Here is a 14,493-nt window from a genome sequence, read left to right as displayed (position 1 = left end):
AGCAAAGCACCGAAGATATATAAAGAAGAGTATTTCATTAATACGGAAAGTATTACAGAAGAGATTACAAGAGCTGCTAGAGCCATACCGAAAACTCTTCCGAAGACTCCGAGGACTCCGAACACTATTCTATACTACTACACTTAGCATTATACCACTAATACTAATGTATGAAGAGGAATTGAGCTTGCTTGAGTGTGTTGAGAAGTGAAGTGAACTCCTTTTATAGGGTCGGTATGACGGTTACTGATATGCGAAATGTCGATTTTACCCCTGTAACCATCATCAGCAAGCGATCTTGGACATCCACGTGTAAGGCTAGGCTGATTGGACGCCGCCAGGGTTCGGCCGAACCTGGGCTGGCCCAACAGGCCTCCAGCTTCGGCAGGGTGGCTGACAGGTGGGACCTCATGGCGATTTTAGCAGTTAAGGCTGTTTCCGGCGGTTACACTTGACATGTGGGCCCTCCGTATCCATTTGCTTGTTTAGGAGTGATGTTTTCTCCACTTTCTCTTTATTTTATTTGATAAATTCCTGCAACATGTTATTCTCCAAGTACAAGTGAAAATATATTATTTGAAAACAAACATACATTGTAAGCATAGCTAAATTCTTCATTATTTTAGTTCTATTGGCAGTCAAATATTGTCTGTAACGACCGTCAACAAAACCCCCAAGCTTGAACCTTTGCTCGTCCCAAGTAAAGGACGAAAGGAAAATAAACTTGGTTGTTGATCAGGAGTTGCTACCATTGTTATATTTAAAATGTACAAGTGCACAGTTTGAGTACTCTCTCTCATGTTAAGTAAATGTGCACGGAGGCTTACCCTTACGCCTAAAAATTGTAGAACACCCGCTTCTCACCACCTTAGACAATTGAGAGACAGAACAGATCAACTGCAGCAGGGACCTTTATACTTTCTAACCATTGCCTACTCATAGGTTGCACAGGAGAAACTTTAATTTTACTAGATGCTAGGGTGCGCCATTGCGCGCTGCCTGCATACACTAAAACACGTCCATGTACTAAAGCAATCAATTGATAAATATATTAGTAACATCATATATTCTATATTAACTCTCCTGTGTATATCAATGACACCAGACTTGAGTCAGTAATCCATCCTATGTAACAAATATCCCATGTAACTACAAAGTAATGGGCACTTTATTATCAATGCAAAGCATCCCCTACTAAAACCTCAGTTTGTTACACTTTTAGTTCAAACATGAACACAATGCTTTCATTATATAAAAAATATAAGTAATTCCGCGTACAAATTGCTTTGGTGCATACACCAAGAGAATGCATTGGTGTCATAAATAATTGATGACAAATTTAAAGGTCATAATCATTGCAAATAGGACAATTGAAGAACAAAGGGCTCGACTTTCCAATATTAGATTCAGCATCGCATCACATCCTGAAAAATGTAAACAGGTTGAAATGAAAGCAAACATTAGCTAATTAAATCACATTCAAAAGAACCTGCAGACCTGCAGGTACATACTAATACCCTAATAGTAACATCTTATCATAGTGCGCACACACTAAGGGAAAAAAGGACAACCTTGTTTCTAGGCCTATCAGTGCTAGAGGAACATTGATCCATGGATGTATTTTTATGAGGTAGCAGCAATATATAGGAGTATTTTGCAAAATCACATTCATCAAGTTATAAACCAAAAAAAAATAGGATTTTACCCTTGAAGTAATGCCATTCTATCTTCTCACAGCTGCAGTTTTGTAGCCATATACAGGATAGTGTAAGTGGAGCCAAAATTGTAGCATATCTATTGTGTCATTTGTGGAATTACTAATATTAGTATCCTTCAAGCTGAAAGTGAGAAAAGCATAAGTAACTTAATAACTTATAAGTCTCCAAAGGCTCATCCATCTTTTACTAATATAAAAAAACATAGTGGCGGTGATGGTAGCATTCTATGATGAATAATATTGTACTATCTTTTTGGTAAATGAGTGAATCATTCCATTAGATACTCATCTGTATATGCATGAGGCCATTTCATTTAACGTGAACTATGTAGGAAATATTTTAGATTTGGGGATACCATTTTTTTTCTAGTTTAGAACTTTTGATATATTTATGACAACCATCGACAAAATACTAATTTCAACCAAGTATAACTTCCCAATTTTTTGCTGAAAACTAATCAACGTCTAGCATAAGATGCAGGGATACACAAACATGATTTACATATTTATAAAAATAGTCATGTGCAGAGCACCCACACAATACCAAGTGACCGCTGGCCCTTTTGAAAGCATGAAAGAGCAGGGAAAATAGATGGCTAAATCCACAATATATACATGCATTTTTTTGCGAGGATTATATACATGTAATCCATACACCTTTCTTAAATGAAATACATAAACAACTTGCAAACCAAAAATAAAAGCACAAAGGGACGCTTAAATACATAAAAAGAAGATATATTGACATTTAAAAGAAATCTTAATCGTATGAGTAAAAGCTAGAGAAATACTACCTCCGTTTTTTAATAGATGACGCTGTTGACTTTTTCTCACATGTTTGACCATTTGTCTTATTCAAAAAATTTACGAAATTATAATTTATTTTGTTATGAGTTGTTTTATCACTCATAGTACTTTAAGTGTGATTTATATCTTATACATTTGCATAAAATTTTTGAATAAGATGAATGATCAAACATGTGAGAAAAAGTCAATGGCGTCATCTATTAAAAAACGGAGGGAGTATGTATATAATTCAGCATCAATCCATGTATCAGTATTATATCTCAGTGCTGACATGAGTAAAAAAAATTGAGGTAGCAAATTCTTATATTAAAGGAGAAAAACAACACTCACCTTCCTGGTTAATGGGACTTTTTAGCCCACAGTGCACAACCTTTTCTGTAAGCTTGCAATTCATATCTACAGCAAAGCATTTGTAGCTTGCAATTCATCTGTAGGACAGGCATATAATAAAATCTGTCAGCCATCGGCAATGGCAGTGTGAGCATTTCTATTTTCTTTACTTACCAAACACTGTGAGGCTCTCAACAGAACTGGATAGGGCTCTCTCAATCATTTCATGGCCAAGGTACAACAATCCTCATCTAACTTAGATGCTTCACTTTCCTGATTACAAGTTTACAACAACATCTCCTTAAAAGTTTTGAACCATAAGCAAAATTTATGTATATGCCATATGGAACCAAAACCTTCAAGATCAAACTAAAAGGTAGTCTAAGGAACAAAATCTATGCCAAAACGGCAACGATAACTACTATATTTGAAAAAAAATACTTGATAATTCCAAAAAAAATATATCCACGAGATTCATTTGAGTAAATAATGAGATGGAAATAAAATGTAGCCTTGAAAGCTATTGTACCAATCAACAGCATTCTGCTTACTCATGTTCAAATGAAAAGGAGCACATACCATGCCCAGAGATTTGGAAGTATAAAACAACTGAAGCATCACTCACCATGGCTTCCACAATGTCCTTGACTGTTTCAAGGCTGAAATATTTTTCTATAGCCTCCAGCCTATAGTAACACAGAGAACAAATGAGATATACATGAACAAATAATACATTTTTCCTAATCAGTGACATGAACAATGTGGATGCTATACATACATTCACATGAAAATTCATCATTATTTAAGAATATAAAAAAGCATGCAAGGTGACCCCATTCTCAGCACATTCAAAGTGCAACCAATGTATATTACTACCAGTCAATTATATTACCAAGCGAACCTAGCTCCCAAAGAAATATATAAACCACAGCTTTACAGGTAATGCAAAGATTCATGAACCACACAAAACAGCACTCGGCTTGATTAAATGAATTAAGAACTATATGCCTTATAAATATAGAACTATCTATTCCATATTTCCATGACAGTTTTGTGTGTCTTTCTGCAGAATAATGTAATTACACTGAAATAGATGATGGTCTGAGTTCTGAAATGCAGTCCAAAACATTTTTACCAAGCAAAGGAAAGCATCTTGATTCTACTATAATTCCCATGCTATGTTTAAAAGAGGACAAGATTATCTAGCATTCCAGCAACTTCTGCATATGACATGTTAAAGCACTTAATAATACATTCTCAGTTTATAAATTAGAAATATATTTACTTCTTATATGTCTTACCTACAAATAATGCTATTCTTATCCGGATACACAATATCCCCATGTATAGAAATAATGCTGTCATCATGCTGAGAGAGAGAGAGGTCATTTGTGAAGAAGAGCAATACTGATTCAGAACTAATCATCAGCTGAGAAAAATAAATCATATTATAGTTTCAGGTTTGTCACTCTATTTAGTAAATAATGTTGTTCCACTTTTTTTTGTTAATGCGTAAGTTCCAATCTTAGCATACCTTTGTCGAGTTAAAATGATAACTACACAAGTTTCTTCTGTCTTTGACACCTTGGTCTCCACAGTTTCATTTCACTTTTCAAGGATGAATACAAATTACCAAAGGGGTCCGTGATTGAGCCCTCAAGAGAATCAAGACATGTGCTTAAAATAAGTAGTAAGCTCTATCTTCACCTTTTCTTCCCTTTCTTTGTCGTTTTTCCATTGACAGCTTTGTAGTTGATTTGAGACAGTGCAGATAGTATTTACTTTGATGGCATGAAGAATTTTGAGAATCAAACTGAAATGTTGTTAGAATGAATGGGCATGTGTCTGATACAGTTTCCCGATACCTGGGACTATTTTCTCATTCTATTCATGCATTTGGTTAGCATTGAGTGCATGAAGAGTAGCAAATAAGTCACCACAGATAATGCTGTAGAAAATCCATGGCCTTTTCATAATTAAACCAACTTCTATCCTGTTTTCATTTTATCATGCCAAAAGGAAAAGAAAGAAGAAAGAAGCATCATAATCATGTAACACTGTGAGGTAGCATTTCAATGCAATGATAAATCCCTGTCACGTTTTATTGCTGCTTATTTCATTTCATATTAGTTCCAGGTAAAATTTAAACAGGCACACTCCGCTCTTCATTAATAAGCTTATCTTCTGTGTTTTTGTGTAGTTGAAGGAGAAGAATTGGGGAGCATACACAACATGCTTTTGTGCAAGTCTATTTTAGATCTCCAGAAAGGAGACGATCCATTTGGCAGAAAATCAAAAGAAATCCAAGAAGACATGGCTTCTACTCTTAAAACTGAAAGGGGCACTTAAGGTTTAAATGGCATATATCATGTTTCGAAGAGCTTGACGTTTTATTTCTGGGAGTTCAGACTTATGACTTATGAGAGCATTCTTAGCTCTGATCAAGTATATTCTTTGCATCATTTTTATTTGCTTACTAACTTTACTCTTCTAGCCTTGAACTCTCTCAAAACAGAATGAGCGGAGTAACCTTGAATTTTAATCTTGCAAGACATTTCAATGTCTGGAAATTGACCTAAGTAAACATGTTCAGAGGGGAAAAAAAGGAAGAAGAGAGAAACAGCTGGCTGCTGGGTTATGCAAATGATCTATAGAATAGTTAGCAGAAACTCGTCTGGGGAAGCAAATTATGTGCATATTTCACGCAGGATCATTTGCACAAGGCCCAGCTTGTGAAGCCAATAATCTAATGCGGTAACCCAGTAATAAATTCGAGGTTCAGAGAGCATTGACATTCCAACTCGATGTAATCGAAGTAACCAAATCACCAAATACCCCCCATGAAAGCAAGGACAGCGGTATTGATTTCAGTATTTTACACCCCAAAATCAGAACACGAATTCGGCCACAGTAATCCAGATCTTCAGATGCATGAGGCCCGTCAAATACAGCAGAATAAAAATTATCATCAGAATTAATTTAGAGCCTCAACTGACCTGAATATATTGATCAATACAGCAGGGCCTAATCTGGAAGCTCAGGACGACATTAGCAAGATGCATGTTTGCATGGCTCCAACTCCTGGACTCCTGAGAAACCAAACATGGCCTTAGATATTTTCTCCTTTAACCACATCAAATCATTGAAGCAAATTACATTCAAATAAAAAGAAATAACAGAACCAGCCATAGAATATATGCATCACATCATTAGTAATTAGAAGTCATCAGAACACTGCAACTTAAAATGCCAGAGAAAACACATCTTTACTGCTATCAACCAATAGCACTTGGTTTCACTGGATATATTGGCATGATTTAATTTCCATATAGATACCAATTAATAGTGATGTTATCGTGTAATAAAAATATACTGCATATATGGAAAGCGAGTGATTCCTTTAAAGGAGCAGCTTGGAATATGCTGCTCATACAATGGAAGATGATTCTAAGGAACAAAACCTCTGGACCGATACAATGTAAACAAGACCAAAAATCATCTGGCTTTGCATCACTTGAAACAAAATAAAGTAAATACATAGTCTGAAATATACACTTCCTGATAATCTTGAAAAATCTAAGGCTTGATGACATATTTTATATCCACGGATAGTTTAACCTGCCATATTTATCTTCGCCCTAGCTTATCTGTATTCCACAAATTTATGAAGTAGAAGAAGTATATCTGCATATCTGACCTCATAGTACTGAATACACATAGGTAAAAGAGAAATGCATTCTTCAGTCTTGGTGAGACAGAATCAACAGTTAAGAAGACACTACAGATGGTCGACATATAAAACCACTCAGACATTGTTGTGGCTTGGATTAAGAATGTACGTACCCTGAAATTAGTGTCAGGTTCAAGAAAATTACCAGCATAACTGGTGCCCGTCGCAATCTGTCAAATTCTTCACTTACAAATTTTCCTCACTTCCCTTTCTCCTCTACACAAGCCATAGAACAAATAAATTTACATACTTTTAGTAAAAGAACTATAGCAGCCACATCAAACAGTACACTGGGGGAGGTTCGGTTTGGAATTGTGGCGCTTATGACATAGGTTTCGCTAGACTACTCTAGATCTTGCAACACATCACGAGCTTGCAAATAAGCATTGTGGTAGCTAAAGCGACAACCCATAAGAAAGATCAATGTTGCAGTGCTGATCAATTTATTTTCACCCCTTGATGCAAATCATCTAAAAACCTGGACTACCATCATATTACCTGAAGATGAATTATTGAGAGCTGAAGAACATGGAAAATTCTGGTATGCAATCCAAAGGTGTCAAACCTGACATGAAAAAGGAAAATGATCAGATCAACAGAGGCTCATCATACCACACCATCCTCAATTTTAAGTCAACCAATCTCATATTATTTGCAATTGACTGAAACCTCTGCATGAATTAATTATTTTTGTCTCTCTTTTCCTTATGGCTATCAAGCAACCATCAGTGACCAACTGCAGTCCCATTTTAAGTATTTAACATTTAAGAAACATTAAGTACAGTAAAATGGGAGATTGAGATTAACATCTTTTGAATAATAGTGCCAAATATAAGCTCATCCTCCTACCAGTTGTACTAAAAAAATTTGACTGCCAATAACCAATACGCTAACTACTAAAAAATTTCATCCAGTATGTGAAGCTTCTAAATTTTTCCACAAACACACTCCAAAATCCTATTCTATAACTAAGTCCCAAGAAAACCTAAAATACCAAGAAAAATACTAAGAAAGAGAATAGATTAATGCATCTAGAAATGAATCATAACAGATTGCTAGAAGTGATTCGCTATTGATTGTCCAGAGGGCAACGAGTATGAAATATAGCTAACCAACCTGGTCCTCTGTGTTTTCGGATGTCATGGCATGGTCACAGCAAGCAGAACAACCAGCTATGGTGGAGGATTGATCAGAGTCGTTTATATGATCCTCAAGCACAACACTGGAATGAAAAGGTGCCACATGTATAGAAATACAAATCTGAAATATTAAGTAACCATGGGGAAAAAATGGCTCACTCATTGGGGAAGCATGATATATTGCAGATTCCTTCAACCAAAAAAGCCAAAACCACCAAATACAAAACAAATTTTGAGACATTATCCAAATGCATTGGCTCTGAAGTGAAATGATAGGCATGTTACTGCAGATTTATTCGCGGCAAAAGAGTTTCAACTTTCCAATCACCCCTCCACAAACCCACTCCAAAACCCTATTCTATAACTAAGCCCCAAGAAAACCTAAAATACCAAGTAAAGTACTAAGAAAGAGAATAGATTAATGCATCTGGAAATGAATCATAACAGATTGCTAGAAGTGATTCTCTATTGATTGTTCAGAGGGCAACGAGTATGAAATATGGCTAACCAACCTGGTCCTCTGTGTTTTCGGATGTCGTGGCATGGTCACAGCAAGCAGAGCAACCAGCTAAGGTGGAGGATTGATCAGAGTCATTTATATGATCCTCAGGCACAACACTGGAATGAAAACCCAGTCAAAAAAACACTAGAATGAAAAGGTGCCACATGTATAGAAATACATATCTGAAATAGTAAGTAATCATGGGGAAAAAATGGCTCACTCATTGGGTAATTGCAGATTTTTGATGGGATGTCTCCATCTCTAAAGCAGCTTCTAGTATTAGTGCAAGACTGCTTCACTATGGAAGACATATAATCCTTTGAATAAGCATTGTAGTCCCTTTCTTTACTTGGCACTGCATGAGACACCTTGATGTGAGTTTATGGAAATTGTTCACAATTTTTTTATAAAAAAAGAAATCTCTAAATGCTATACAAATGGGAGAACCTATGGCAATGAGCATAGTGTTGATATTAGGTTCCGATGTTGTGATTGCAATGTCCCATTTTTCGAACTTTCTTCTAGAGTTCACCTAGAAAAAAAGATCTGATCAGTACTTCAATCCCAGCTGATGAGTTCTTTTAGATGGAATGGATGCAGGTTCTGTAGAACATCATAAACATGGCAAGATTAGGGTCTCTCAAAATTTCATCACCAACAGTGGCATTAGAGCACCTGGTAAATTGGTATAATAGTTAGGTTGCTCCATTGCATTAATAAAAAAATGAAAATCACTGTCAATGTTGATGTGCAACAATTCATGGTGTATAGGGGAAAAAACGAGATTAACTATTCCTCATGGCAACCTTAAAAGAACAACTCACACAAACCTGCACATCCTTTGTAAGCTCCTGTGCCAAGAGTTTAGTAGTCACCGTCGCCACCGCCGTCTCTGGTGCCATGAGTTGCTCGCTGCTGGTCATTGGCCTTGTACATTGACGGCAACGCGGCTGCCGATGAAGCGACTACCTGTGACCCAGAGGGCACAGATGGGAGGGAAGGGGAAGGCATTGGTGCGGCGTACGGTGGATGCCCCTGCTGCTGCTGCTGGTGGAGTGGCTTCTTAACGCAGTCTGTTGGCGACGGCGACAGTGAGGGCGACGCCGACGACCATGGCGACGCCGATGAGTGGTGGGCTGGGGTGTCCTTGTGGAGATGAGAAGCAGATCTGGCGCCGGGAGGACGAAGACCGCGCCCGCCTCAACCCCCACTCCCTCCGCCGTCTCCCCCTCGAGTTGATGCGTCCGGAACCTCGCGGCAGTCCCGCCGCCAGGATTGGGCCCTCAGCTTTTCGCGCCGCCTGTGATGCAGCCGTCGGCGCTCCGACCTCGTCGTTGACGGAGGCCGGAGGCGGAGACGGCTGCACTCGGTGACGGCGGTCGGAGACGGCGACGCAATGGCGCCAGCGGCGCAGGGCGACGGGGACGATGATGGCGACGACGCGAGGGGGATGCGGAAGCAGAGGCGCTTGGAGACGGTGACGCGACGACAGCGGCTGCGTAGGCGGAGGCAATGGCGCGAGGGGAAGGCGGAGGCGAGGGTGGGGGAGGAGACGGCGGAGGGAGAGGGAAAGGGAGAAGGAGAGAGTGGGGGAAGAGAGGGCGGAGGGGAGACGGACGGCGGCAGCTCGGCCGGCGATGGGGACGGCGGGAGGCGGAGGTGGCAGCGCGATGGGGAGGCGGCGGCGGGGGTGGAGGCGGCGGCGCGAGGCGACGGGGACGGCGTGAGGGGGAGGCGGAGGCGGCAGTGCTTGGTAGCGGCGCGAGAGAGGGAGAGCAAGCGGCTAGGGTTTGAGGGGTATGCGCTAGTGGGAGTATTTTTGCGAAAAAGCCCCTCGTCTTCCACATATCACAACAAAGCCCCTGTCCGCGATTTTTTCTCTTCAAACACAGGACGCGAGGGGCCTATACCTGATTACGAAAAACCGGAGGGCTTTTTCGAAAAAATCCAACCTCGCACTGTAGCTACTGTAGCAAAATCCGACGTGGACACGCCCAGCGTCCGACCCTTCCGCCACACTTAATAGTTTCTAATGAACCATGGCATATAGAATAATCAATTCATTATCATGAACAGGTCTAAGATCCCCTCTAGCAAACAGAGTCATGGCAATCCATTTGTGCATAAGCCTAAGAGTTAGATTATGGATGTCATTGGTTCTGGGTTTCTTATAAATCGGTGCACCAGAAATATCTTCCCAGAATATGTTTTTCTCAAAACCGGAAGTTGCCTTCCAAAAATCGACTCTACAGGATTCGGGGAAACCGAGAAGTGTACTCAATCCACTACATAAAAGATTAAACTCTTTACGGAAAAGTCAAAAAGTAACACCACCCTCTACTTCTCTAAGTGTGCACAGAAACTGTATAGTTAGTAGACAAGAGCCAAGCTCGTCTACCGTTGCAAAGGCGTGCCAACCCATGGTCCATACTTGTTTTCCGGAGTAGCTTTGGATCGTACGCTCGGTTGTGAGCGAATGATCAGTCCTTCAGCATCTGGTAGGCTTGTTTCTCTCGTCTGTCAACGATATCGAGGTCGTTGTCGGTCAGGAGCTGTGGTACAGCGTTAGTGTTCTCCATTGACACGTCGGCAGATGCCCGATCGCTCGACTGGTTGGATCGGGAGCCGGATCCCTTGAGCAAGTGGGAAAGCCGTCTCCTCATGACTGCACAAAGGCAAGAATACAAAGCGAACTCGAGCAGGGGTTAGCACAAGACAATATACCCGCCGGTTAACTTTGCACCAAAAGCAACTTGCTAATGCGAGAATGGAGGATTTTAACTATGAGGCTGTTGGCTGTTGTTAATGACAGACTTTATGCCACCAATACCTGCATAAATCAAGGAAATAAAACATCCAACATAGTGATAGGGTTAAATTCTGACATATTCCACGAGTGTTGGTGTATATTTGTATGCAGGTAATAAACCACCAAAGTTGGACCAAAAATAGACTTGAGTGAAGAATAATTCCTATCCATACCAAGAGTGGGCCAGAAACTACCAGAAAACATCTTTAAATGGGCTTTCCACTCACAGAAATGGATAGAGGACGCAGAGAAGGAGCAACAGGCCGAAGATAGGCTCTGTCGAGCCAGACCTGGGTTCGGCCCAACCACTACCATAGCCGTTCGAACTGGGGCTTCGTGTGGACGGTCTAGATGAGCTCCTAAATGACGGTTGGAGGGCAGAAGTGTCTTTTCGCGTTCCATAACCATCATACCTGTTGGTGATAAGCCCTAGAGGCAATCATAGAGATGATTGTATCACATACTATATTTACATATTTATCCGATATTGTTCCTTGAAATAGATAACTCATTATTGGTTAATGAATATGTGATTCTTTCATGAGACTCTTTATGTTGTATGCTGCTATTTTGGATGAAGCACAAAGAACAACTCGCACTAAGGTAATAAAGTTGTTTAAAGTCCAATGGAATCACCATACAGAGGACGAAGCAACCTGGAAACGGGAAGATTATTTACAATTAGAATTCCCGTATCTTTTTGAAGACTCCTAAGCAAATCTCGGGACGAGATTTATTTAAGGTGGGTAGGTTTGTAACATCCTCAAATTTTAAACTAAAATTTGACTGCATCATGCTGGCTTTTGACTATATTAGCAAAATTAAAATCATTGTTATTTGAACTCTTTTTATTCTTAATTTTGGTTCAAGTATTATTTCTTTAGAACTCTTTTAACCTACCCTAATTATTTCCTTTACCCTAAACCTTAGTGAATGTTGGCGGCTGTTAAATGCCGATTCTATACCGACAACATCTGCATAAAGTTCAGATAATAAAACATCCAACATAGTGATAGGTGCTTAATCTCACATATTCCACAAGTGTTCGTGTATATGTATATGCAGGTGATAAACCTCGATGTTGGGAGGAAATCTAGACTAAAGTGAGGAGAATTATGTATCCCTACAAGGATGGGTTATGAACTTCATCAAAATACTCGAGAGTCAACCCAAAATCCTGAGAAATAGGTAGAGAAGGTCTGGGGGGAAGATGCGCAAAGAGCCAGGCCAGATGGGCCTAGCTGTAACGCCCCGATTTTCGTTCGGGATTAAAAATCATTAAATAATGCATTTTCTAGAAATTAAATAAAAGCTAAAGCAATTTAATCAAGCGAAATATTGAGGGAATTAAAAATTTCCTTTAAAAATCATTGGCCGAGAATATTTTGTAATATTCTTTGTGCCCTAAATATTCTCTGAAATTTTCCCGTGAATTTTCGAAGCTCAAGAAGTAATTATAATAATACAAAGTTCATTTAATCAATTTAAATAAAAAGAAAAGAAAATAATCTTCCCCTTCCTCCCTTTCGGGCTCGGCCCAAATTCCTTCCCCCTTCCCCTCCGTCCCGGCCGCCCTCCTCCCTCCTTTGGGCCGCCGGCCCAGCTCCTCCCCTCCCTCTCCCTCAAGTCCTCTTTTCCTCCCCTAACCGGCCCCCTCTTGCTTTGGTCGACAGGTTGTCAGCTCCTCCTCCTTCCTCTGGCTGGCCGGCTGCAACCGCCATGGCCGCCTGAGCCGCCCCACGTCGCCGCTTTCCCCGCCCACCTCCTCCACCCTGCACCGCTCCCGCCCGACCGTGGGACCTCGTCACCCACGACCCCGCTCCCCTCCCCCACTCCGTCCCGCGAAAAACCGCCGCCACCACCCCCACGACGTCGTCCCACTCCCCCTCGAAATCCGCCGCTCCCCGGCCCTCTCCTCGCCCCCTTGAGCTGTAAAATCAATCCTCGTGGCCTCCTCTTCCTTTTTCCCCGTTTTCCCGAGTCCCCACGCCCTCTACCGAGATCTCCACGCCGATCCCCATCACCGCCGCTCGCCGGCGATCTCCAGCCGCGCGCCGCCGCTGCTCCCGCCGTCGTCGCGCCTCACCGCGTGTGCCATCCGCTTCGCCATCCCGCGCCGCACGCCGGCCTCCACTCGGTTTCCTTCCACCGCCATCGGAACCACCTCCCCACCGTGTAACCTCTCTCCGCCGCTTGCCGCCGAACTCCGGCCGCCTCTCCTCGCCACGCTAGCCACCGCCAAGCCGCGCCACCGCCACTATCGGCTTCGCCGCTCCAAGCCGAGCACCGGCCACTGCCTCGTTCCACCAATCCGTGGCCGAGTCATCACCTCCACCACCCACCCGAGCCGTTACTATCCTCCGCCACTCCGGTCGTCGCCTCCGGCCGCACCTCACTGCTCTCAGCCACCCCGCGGCCGCCATTAGCTTCACCACCGCGAGGGCAAGCTCGGCCGCCCATCCCTTTTTCCCCTGCACCACCAGAACCACCTCCCCGCCATACCACCCTACCGGTCGCCTTTTTCCGCCTTCGGTCGCCGTTCGCCTTCACCCCGGCTGCCGCCGCGACGCATCACCCACATCGCCGGCTTCGCCGCGTCCCGCTCTTCCCCGTCCGCCGCCCGGTCGCCGCCTTCCGCCGCCGGGAGCCCCTCCTCATTGTCGACCTGTGGAGCACCGCCGCCTCCCTCCGCCGGCTGCTCTCGCCGTCGCTGTGCCCCTCGGTGAGCTCCGCCACCTCCCTCTTCCTCACTGCCTCCGTTTCCTCTCGCCGCTTCCCGCGCTGCGCGCCGCCGCTCCTTGTGCCGCCCGCCGCCCGCCGTCGCCGGTGACTGCGCGCCGCCGCCCTCTGTGGTCGGTCGGGCCAGCCCCGGCTGTGCCCGTGCCCAGCCACCGCTCTCCTCAGCCGCCCGATCGGCTTGGGCCGATCTGGGCCGTCCATCCCGTGGACGGGCGGTAGACCGCCCTTGTGGTCCCGGTCCATGGTGGACCGAGCCCCCTTGAGCCGCTGACGCTTGGGACCCGCCTGTCGGCGCCGGCCACCTCTCTTGCTGACGTCAGCGGCAGTCCTTTTCCTTTGTGAAAATATTTAATAATTGCGCAATAATTCGGTAATAATTATAGATATTAATTTAATGGCTCAAAACCTTCTAAAATTCATATCTAATTCATTCGAACTCCGAATTGAGCCATTCAACTTGCAAAATTCATCTAAAATTGAGCTCTACATGTTTGTTTACTTTTTATGTACTGTTTTCTTGGTTTTTATTAGAGTTTTTCCTTGTTTTGCGTGCCAGCGTGTAGTTCCCGTCGTTTCGGAAGTCCGCGGTCGCGAGGAAAAGAGTTCGGAAGATCAAAGTGAAGAAGCAAGGCAAGTCACACATTCCCCTTTAGCATGTTGATCCCAATTTACAAATGTTTTACTGTTTGCATATAAATATGCATGTTTTGCTAATTAGCA

At 42.6% G+C, this 14,493-nt stretch overlaps 1 long non-coding RNA gene across 14 annotated transcripts; it reads right to left on the bottom strand.

Annotated features, from left to right (window-relative positions):
* Positions 1 to 1,146: 1,146 nt before the first annotated feature.
* Positions 1,147 to 8,318, bottom strand: LOC127774575 (uncharacterized). Of its 14 annotated transcripts, none has more exons than XR_008017784.1 (10): positions 8,236 to 8,318; positions 7,701 to 7,913; positions 7,083 to 7,149; positions 6,698 to 6,800; positions 4,389 to 5,943; positions 4,156 to 4,223; positions 3,480 to 3,540; positions 3,029 to 3,127; positions 2,855 to 2,952; positions 1,147 to 1,424 (listed from the first exon to the last, which is right to left on the bottom strand). It is a non-coding gene; the product is annotated as an uncharacterized LOC127774575 (long non-coding RNA). The 14 variants fall into 14 exon arrangements; XR_008017783.1 differs by having other exon boundaries at positions 5,851 to 5,943; positions 8,236 to 8,309; XR_008017775.1 differs by having other exon boundaries at positions 4,156 to 5,943.
* Between the last annotated feature and the right edge of the window lie 6,175 nt (positions 8,319 to 14,493).

This window comes from Oryza glaberrima, chromosome 1 (assembly GCF_000147395.1).
Source record: "Oryza glaberrima chromosome 1, OglaRS2, whole genome shotgun sequence".
Classification (NCBI taxonomy): domain Eukaryota; kingdom Viridiplantae; phylum Streptophyta; class Magnoliopsida; order Poales; family Poaceae; genus Oryza; species Oryza glaberrima.
The sequence above is the reverse complement of the archived record's forward strand: the minus strand, read 5'-3'. Positions and strand labels throughout refer to the sequence as shown.